Raw genomic sequence first — 8363 nt, forward strand, 5'->3', positions numbered from 1 at the left:
CCTCACATCCACCCCTTTCCCTTTGGTTACTATGGATGCTAGTCTGAACTAGACTGTCATTAGTATAACCTTAGACATTACACGACTAACTGGCCTCTTGCTTGTACTTTTCCTCCCCACCTAAACATTGCCACCAGATTAGTCCTCTGTATTTCCAATTCTGTATTTTTTAATACTTTAAAAACTGATTTCCCATAAATCCTCACTAAGGTAAGGTTTTACTTTTAGTGCAGCATACTCATATTTGATTCAGGTTTCCTCTCTTATATTCCCTTAGTACAATGAATGGCATAAAACACACAGCTTTTGCTCAGATAATATTTACAGAAAGAATAAATGGCAGGCAGGCAGAATAAAAACACTTAAGAAAATAAATGAAAAATAAGATGTATCTCCCATGAAAAAAGTATGGTCATGAATATGTTCTTTTTGGGGATGGGAGAGTAACTTTAAGAACACACTGAGCTACTTTAGGAAGGAAATGATAATTCTACATTAGAAATTTATTAATGTATATCCCCATTTTTAAAAGTTTTTTTTTTTTTTTAATTTGAGACAGAGAGCAAGTGTGGAAGTGGAGGCAGGGGGAGGAGCAGAGAGAGAGGAACAAACAGACTCTCTTGAGCGTGGAGCCTGATGTGGGGCTTGATCCCACAACCCCCCCAGATCATTACCTGAGCCGAAACCAAGAGTCAAACACTCAACTGACCAAGTCACCCAGGCGCCCCCCCTCCCCATATTAATAGGTCAAAAAAGGAAGACCACATGACCATCACCAGATGAAGAAAAAATATTTAATAAAATTTAACCCTCATTCATTTATGATTAAAAATAACTTCAGGAGTGCCTGGGTGGCTCAGTTGTTAAGCGTCTGCCTTCAGCTCAGGTCATGATCCCAGGGTCCTGGGATTGAGCCACGCATCAGGCTCTGTGGGAAGCCTGCTTCTCCCTCTCCCTCTCACACTGCTTGGGGCTCCCCCTACTTGTGCTCTCTCTCTCTGTCAAATAAATAAATAAAATCTTTAAAACAAAAATAACTTTAGCAGACCAGGAACAGAAGGGAACATCCTTAACCTGATAAAGGATATTTATCAGAATCTATGGCAAATAGCAGATTTAATGACACAACTTTAGAAGCATTGCTATTAAGGTCAGAAACCAAGATTTCTCTTATTATGGCAACTATTATCAGAACACATAAGATCAACAGAAAAAACAGCACTCATATTTATACCATTTATAGTCAACTGGAAAATATAACAAAAGCTGTGCAACTGTTTTTTAAAAAATTTTATTTATTTGAGAGAGAAAGTATGTGAGTGTGGAGGGGGGAGGGGTAGAGGGAGAGGGAGAATCTCAAGCAGACTTTGCGCTCAGCACAGAGCTGAATGTGGGGCTTGATCGCATGACTCTGAGATCATGACCTGAGCCAAAATCAAGAGTTGGATGCTCCACCGACTGAACCACCCAGGTGCCCCAGCTGTGTAAGTATTTTTATGGAAAAGATTATAAAATATCCTAAAAGGGGATAAAAGAAGACCTGAATTAAATTAATAGTATATCATGTTCATGGATGGAAAGACTTAATATTGTAAATATGGCAATTCTCCCCAAATTAATATTTGAATGCAGTTCAATTACAAACAAAATCCCTACAGACGTTCTGGTGGAATTTGAAAAGTCGATCTCGTCTGGAAGAAGGATGAGAAGAGTCAAGATATCTGTATAAAACAAGAAAAAGGTGGAGACTTGCCCTCCTAGTTTTTAAAGACTTATAAACCATAATGGTGGTACTAATTGGCTCAATGAATTAATGAAACAGAACAGAGAACCATGAAACTGACCCACAAACAGGGAAACCTGATTTACAAAAATAAATTCTAGACAGATCAAAGATGTAAATGTATAAAGTAAAATAAAACTTTAAGAAGAAAAAAAATGTAGGTATATATTCCTTGTGACCTCAGGGTAGATAAGGCTCTCTTTCTCCTCCCACCTCCCCCCCCACAGGTAGAACTGTAATTCTTCTTGTTGACAGTTTAACCTAACAAAAAAGTGGTTTAAAAAATAAATCAAATGACAAATCTTATATAGAGATGAAAGTAACCCTTTACCCCACCAAATTATAAGCCTATTATTAGGGCAACTGATTTTTCTATACAAAAAAACTTAAAGCATATTTGCTATTAAATGTATTCCAGTGGACTTATTTTAAATTTTTAAATTTTGGAATATTTCAAACATACACAAAAGTAAAGACTAGTACAACAAGTAAATCTGACTACCACTACCCAGCTCCAACATATGGCCAATATTATATGCAATCTAGAAAGAATTTCTTAAATAAGATATAAAGCATAAAGGAACTAATTGATAAATTTGTCAGAAAAAGAATTTCTATACAAATGAAAACACTATAAATTAATTTAAAAGATAAACTACAGATTGGAAGATTTGTAATGCACATACACTGACAAAGGAGTCATATCCAAACCCTCGAATAAGTAAGAGCAATCAGAAGAAATAAGGAGACAAAAAGGGCAGAGAATATGAACATGGAATTCAAAGAGGAAATTCAAATGGCTAATTAATAAAGAAATGTTTAACCCTTTTAGTAATAAGAAGAAATGAAAAATAAAACAAGATAGGATTTAAAACTCATCAAATTGGCAAAAATAAAAAGTTCAGAAATGTCTAGTACAGGTGAGACTGTAGAAAAGTAGGAACTCATATACTTTTATAGGTAGTGTAACTGGTATGATCACCTTGGAAAGCGATTTGGCAACAGCTAGCAGAGGTGATGGTGAGCATACCCTACAATGCAGCAATTCTGCTCCTAGATAGAGTTCTTGGAAAAAATCCTGTATTAGTACAAAGAAAATGCAGTATTGTTGGTGGTGGTGAAAAATTGTGCATCTGTAAGACAGAGATCAATAAATTGTGGTATATTCATATAACGGGCTACTATACATCAATTAAAATTAAAGAAACAGAACTATACACATCAACATGGATAAATCGAGAAGCTGTAATATTGAGTAAGAAAAGTAACAGATGACAATCACAGTATGTCATGTGTATAAAGTCTAAACATGCAAAGATAATACTATATTGTTTATGGATCTATATATGTTAAAAAGATACACAGATATAATGAATTCAGGATAACGGTTACTTTTAGGGAAGAAGAAAGAGAAATGGGATCTAAGGGGGGTACAGAAAGAGTTTCAACCATATCTATAATGTATTATTTTTTATTTTTTATTTTTAAAATATTTTATTTATTCATTCATTTGAGAGAGAGAGCAGGGGGAGGAGCAAAGGGAGAGGGACAAGCAGACTCCACGCCGGGGCTCAGTCTCATGCCTCTGAGATCATGACCTGAGCCAAAATCAAGACTCGGATGCTTAACCAACTGAGCCACCCAGGTGCCCCTGTATTATTTTTTTTTAATAAAGATTTTATTTATTTATTCGACAGAGATAGAGACAGCCAGCAAGAGAGGGAACATGAGCAGGGGGAGTGGGAGAGGAAGAAGCAGGCTTCCAGCGGAGGAGCCTGATGTGGGCTCAATCCCAGAACACCGGGATCACGTCCTGAGCCGAAGGCAGACGCGTAACGACTGAGCCACCCAGGCGCCCCTGTATTATTTCTTTTAAAAATGAGTGGAATGGGGGCACCTGGGTGGCTCCGATGAATAAGAGTCTGCCTTCAGCTCAGGTCATGATCTCCAAGTCCTGGGATCGAGCCCCACGTCGGGTTCCCGGCTCAGCGGGGAGTATGCTCTCTCTGCCTCTCCCCCTGCGTGTGCTCTCTCTCTCATGCTCTCTCTCTCTTTTTCAAATGAATAAATAAAATCTTAAAAAAAAAAGGAAAAAATAAAAATGAGTGGAATGTACCCAGGTGTTTGTTAACTATTCTATTTTTCTTTATGTAAGGATTTCTTAAAAAACAAAAACCAAAAAATGCTCAAACAACTGAGCAGAGATCAGGATCAGTTACCAAGATAGTTCTGTATTGCACAAGGGTAGAGGTCAGCCTCTGCTTATGACCACCATTCCCCGTCAGTCCTTCTACTTTAAGGGTGGTAAAACTATAGCTCCAAGTTGTAGGTGCTAGAACACGTTATGTGATGGATTCTATCCACTTCCATAGTCAGTCTTCTATCAACTTGCCCCATTTATTTCCTTCTTGGTATTTAACATAAGCTGAATTTATTTAGCTTATTCCTGGGTTTTTAAAATATTTACTTATTTCTCTGAGAGAACAAATGAGCACACAAGCAGGGGAAGAGGGAGAGGGAGAGAGAATCCCAAGCAGACTCCCCGGACTCGGGGCTTGATCTCATGACCCTGAGGATTATGACCCAGCTGAAACCAAGAGTCAGACGCTCAACCAATTGAGCCACCCAGGCACCCCTATTTAGCTTATTTCTTTACTTGATTACTCTCTTTCTTCCTTAGAGTGTAAGGTCCATGAGGTAAGAGGTAGTATCTGTTTCATTTACCACAGAATTCCCAGTACCTGAATAGTGCCTGGCAAACAGTAAGTGCTCAATAAATATCTAATGTTAAATGAATATTAAGAGTCAAGACTACCAGAGTAAATTAAGGGGAGATGTCGAACTTGCAGAGAAGCCCAGGCTACATACATTGGTTCAAGTACCAATCTCTGTGAGGCATCCATGTGGAAGGGACCAGCCACAGCTACAACTAGAACACTGAAGCAGGGTGAGTGGGAGTGAAGAGAAAATACAAAATTATATTTAGAAACAAAATTTCTATAACAAGATATAGAAATGTCAAGCCTCTGGATTCTCTACAGACACCTAATTAATTACCCAGCACAATCATCTCATACAAGTTCCAACATGAGTTCAGGGATATGAACTTCCTAAAAACCTAAATAAAGCATGTCACTTAATCCCTTTTTCCAGGTTCAGGTTTAGGAGAAAAACAGAAGAAAGAGAACAGGGAATGGAAAAACAAGAAGACACAGCAAATGTATTGCTTTTAACATAGTTTCTGAATAATCCTGAGGAGGAAAATGGAATGCCTGTAGGAGGTATCTAGAAAGGCTCTTCCCCTGGGTTGTGGTGAAGGCCACCATCCACCTTTAGGTAATTACGGTACTTCTTTAAGAGGCCCTGTAGAGTAACAGTGGTTCAAATGGGCTCTGGGATTAGACTTCTTGGGCTTGAATTCTGACTCTGCCATTTACTACCTGTGTAAACTTGGGCAAGTCAATTAAACATTCTCTACCTCAGTTTCTTAAATATACAATGGAGCCTAATAATGGTACCTACTAAATAAGATTGTGAGGACTACATGTTTTCATACATGTAAAGCTCTCAGAATAGTACCTAAGACACAGCAAGCCCTCAATAAATGGTAGCTTTTACTGTAATTACTCATCTGGAAGAGAGGGACATCAATGTTTAATTCTTAGAAAAAACTGCTTGCCCTGGAGACCCGGATGACTAAATCATTAGCTAATGAAACAGAGACAACACGAAACAGTGGGAAAGCAGTAGACCAAAACTCAAAATGCCTGTTGGGGGAGAGACTGGCAGTTACCTCCCAGTACCCAGCTTCCTCCTCTTCACTAAAAGAACTTTGATTTTTAGCTGGGTACCTTTCCGTCTGACTAGGTGACTGTATTTCCAGCCTTCTCTGCAGCTAGGGTAGCCAAGTGACCGAGACGTCAGCAGAAGTTTTATGTAAAACCTCAAAGAAATCTTTTTGAAAGTGTGAGGGGGATCCCTTCTGTCCTCCTCCCCCATTATGCTGCACATTGATGGCCTAGCAGCCAACCTGGGATGGGGCCACATCCTGGGATGCTGGAGTAGTGAGCCAGAAGAGGCCTTAGCATCTGCCAACTTGGTAGAGCCCTCACACTAGCACTGGACTGTCTATTTCCGGACTGTGATGTAAGAGGATAAGGCTTTATGTGTGTAGGACTTTGTAATTGGGGTTCACATTCACTCAAACTTAAAGATATATCTGGGTTCTGACCTACTCTTATACAATTACAGATAAACTAGTCTTTTTAAATCTTTTTTTTCTTACCTATGAAATGTGAATAATACCTCATAGAATTGTGCGAATCAAGCGAAATAACATATCACAACAGCACTATGTAAAATGATGATATAACTGTTATCAATGGAAACAGGAGACAGAAAGGAAACGCAGGTGTGATAATGATAGATGGGAAACACAAAGATACATACTAAAAAAAGGATTAGAAAAAGTCTAGGAATAGACATTGTATTTCTAGGACTATGAAAAGTTCTTACAGAAGATCACGAAAGCTGATCACTCAGGAGAGATAATACCCTGTATCCTGCATCCTGTAAGATACATAACTAAATTATCTCGATAGGAATCTCATCATGTCCCATTCTTTGGAGTCCACTATCTCTGATCCCGATTCATTCCTAATTAGATGAATTTTGCCCTTCAAATCCCAACATCTCCTTTTCTATATTCTTCCTGTCATTACCCCAATCTTAATAATCAAGTCATACTTCTTGACTTTACCGCAAAGCGGAGCTAACAAAACGTCCAGCAATGACAGAAATTTTCTAACCTACTTTTTTTTTTTTTTTAAGATTTTATTTATTTATTCCACAGAGATAGAGACAGCCAGCGAGAGAGGGAACACAAGCAGGGGGAGTGGGAGAGGAAGAAGCAGGCTCATAGCGGAAGAGCCTGATGTGGGGCTCGATCCCATAACGCCGGGATCACGTCCTGAGCCGAAGGCAGATGCTTAACCGCTGTGCCACCCAGGCGCCCCTTTCTAACCTACTCTTGACAATATGGTAGCCATTACGCAATGTCACTATTAACCACTATGAAATGTGGCTAGTGTGACTGAAGAATTGAATTTTGAATTTTATTTAATTTTAAGCAACTTAAGTTTAAATAGACTCACATGGCTATTGGCTACTTTCTGGACAGTGCGGCCTATAGAGTGAGCTCTAGGAAAGAGGATGAAATTGTCATTCCCTCATTCCTATTTGATCTCATTTCTTCACAATACCTATGCAAAAATGCTTTCTCTTGGCCTATTCCTGATATCCCTATGTCCTTGGAGAGTTCCCATTTCCCTCTCTAGGATTTGGGTAATTATTGCCTTCTTTTCAGAGGAATAAGCAGATTTGTTCAAAACACACACACACACACACACACACACACACACACACACACACACACACACACAGAGTTCTGAAACAAACATCCTTCAGGCAAAGCTTTACTGAATACACCAGAATGAGTAGATTCAGTGAATCTACCAAAAAAAAACCAAAAACAAAAACAAAAAACACAACAGATGATTACTTCCCTGAAAAGGATAGACTCTTTTTTGGCTCTTTGGTCTAAAGACATCGAAGTTTGGGTACCCAGGCGGCTCAGTCGGTTAAGTGTCTGCCTTCAGCTCAGGTCACGATCCCAGAGTCCTGGGATCAAACCCCACATCGGGCACCCAGCTCAGCGGAGAGCCTGTTTCTCCCTCTGCCCCTCCCCCTGCTCATGCTTTCTCTGTCTCTCTCTCTGTCTCTCGAATAAATAAAATCTTAAAAAAAAAAAGACATCAGGGGCACCTGGGTGGCTCAGTCAGTTGAGTGTCTGCCTTCGGCTCAGGTGATGATCCCAGAGTCCTAGGATCAAGCCCCATGTCCGGCTCTCTCCTAGGCAAGGAGCCTGCCTCTCCCTCTGCCTGCTGCTCCCCTGTTTGTGCTCTCTTTCTGCCAAATAAACAAATAAAATCTTAAAAAAAAAAAGACATCAGAAGTTCAATTATCCTTCTTGATAAGCCCTTATATATCCAATATAAAACCAGTATGTTCTTCTAACTAAATAAAACAGGTCAAGAAACAGGCAAGTTCTGCTCCTAGGAGAAGATCAAACTAAAAGAAATGGCCTGAAGCAATGTTACTGACCACGGAAGGTTTGGTATAGTAAATAAAGCTGTCAAAATAAGCAATCTGTCCGGGTGCCTGGGTGGCTCAGTCGGTTATCTGCCTTTGGCTCAGGTCATGATCCCAGGGTCCTGGGATCAAGCCCCACATTGGGCTCCCTGCTCAGCGGGGAGCCTGCTTCTCCCTCTCCCTCTGCGTGCCGCCTCCCCGCCTCCATGCTCTCTCTCCCAAATAAATAAATAAAATCTTAAAAAAAAAAAAAGCAATCTCTCAAGTTGAGGAATTAGTATCTTCATGATGGGGGATGGGAGGTTGGTTAAAATAATACTGCAAGTAATTTAACTTCTCATGAATACATCTCAACAATGCTAATTCAGTCTCATGAAGTAAAACTCAACAATTTAGTGGCCTGCTCCATCTGCCTGGACAACTCGAGGCA

General features: G+C 39.6%; 1 protein-coding gene across 8 annotated transcripts in view; it reads right to left on the bottom strand.

The window, feature by feature from the left end:
• Nucleotides 1-8363, bottom strand: part of SMG6 (SMG6 nonsense mediated mRNA decay factor) — a 228562-nt gene that overhangs the window by 73504 nt on the left and 146695 nt on the right. The window lies entirely within an intron of this gene.

This window comes from Ursus arctos, unplaced genomic scaffold, assembly GCF_023065955.2.
Source record: "Ursus arctos isolate Adak ecotype North America unplaced genomic scaffold, UrsArc2.0 scaffold_24, whole genome shotgun sequence".
NCBI lineage: Eukaryota > Metazoa > Chordata > Mammalia > Carnivora > Ursidae > Ursus > Ursus arctos.